Source organism: Nothoprocta perdicaria, unplaced genomic scaffold, assembly GCF_003342845.1.
Source record: "Nothoprocta perdicaria isolate Ctin4 unplaced genomic scaffold, notPer1 scaffold_482, whole genome shotgun sequence".
Taxonomy (NCBI): Eukaryota; Metazoa; Chordata; class Aves; order Tinamiformes; family Tinamidae; genus Nothoprocta; species Nothoprocta perdicaria.
In genome coordinates, this window is record NW_020455735.1 from 124969 (window position 1) to 126177 (window position 1209).

A 1209-nucleotide genomic window follows, 5' to 3' on the forward strand; every position below is an offset into this window, starting at 1 on the left:
GAGAAGAAAGTGGTCTTGGTTAGGTGAGCTGTTGTCTGGATGCAGCTGCCTGCAAAGTGCCCTGGGCATCTGTGCTGGGGTAAGGACAACCAATGGAGACAGGAGATAGACCTGCCCAGGCCACCCTGTTGCTCTGTACCAGCACGCCCCCACATCATTGCCCTCASAGTTGCATTTGTGAGATTGCACATTTAAGAACAGTAGTTAGAATAGAGCTATTAACAGGAGCTTTATTCTCCATCGTTATTCCAAGCCCCAAGGGTATATACAGAGAATGAAATAAGGGAAACTTCCTTTGATATGCAATTGTGTAGAGCTGGGTACAGATTTTCCTTTAACATGACAAGGGATGATGTGAAAAACAGTAATTAATGGAAAGAGAGGAGAAATGAGATACCCGCACTATCGGAGCACTTTTTTTGTGTCAATTTTCATTGTTGTGCCCACTGCAGCACACCAGGCTTGATGACTTTCTGGACTTGGAAAAGAAGAATCCAAACACTCTGTGTCCTCCTCTTTTTGCTATTTGTAAYATACCTTTATTTATCAGGTAAGAAATCTTTCTCCAAACGTTCCTGTCCTGTTCTTCATAGTCATGCCTAAGAGGTTAATCTTAATAGGCAGCCACTGTTATCTATCTGCAATGTACTCCACTCAAGACTATAGTCCTACCCACCTACAGAGCCTGGGCACATGTAGAGAGCATTCTCCAGAAAGATAAAAAGAACCCACAAACCAAACAAAGATATTGAACAAGCAACCCTGTTCACACTCATGCTCCATCAAGCCCCTCACATTTTCTGGACAAAAGAAAAGGTCATTTTTATGACTTTACTCCTTCTAATCTAGCCTGGAATCATAGAATCATTAGGCCTTCAAGGAAAAGGCCTTCAAGATCATCAAGTCCAGGCATAAGCTCTTCAACACCATTCCTGCTAAACCAAGCCCCTAAGTGTCTCAGTTTCTTGAACATTGCCAGAGACGGTGACTCCCATCACTTCCCTGTTCCAATGTAGCAGCCTGTTCCAATGCTTGACTATTCTTTTGCTGTATAAAGTCTTCCTAATGTCTAACCTGAACCTTCCCTCGTGCAACTTGAGGCCATATCCTCTTGTTCTATCTGTAGTTATTCTGGAGAAGAGATCAACCCCCACCTCACTACAACCTCCTTTCAGGTACTTGTAGAGGATGAGAAGGTCACCCCTGAGC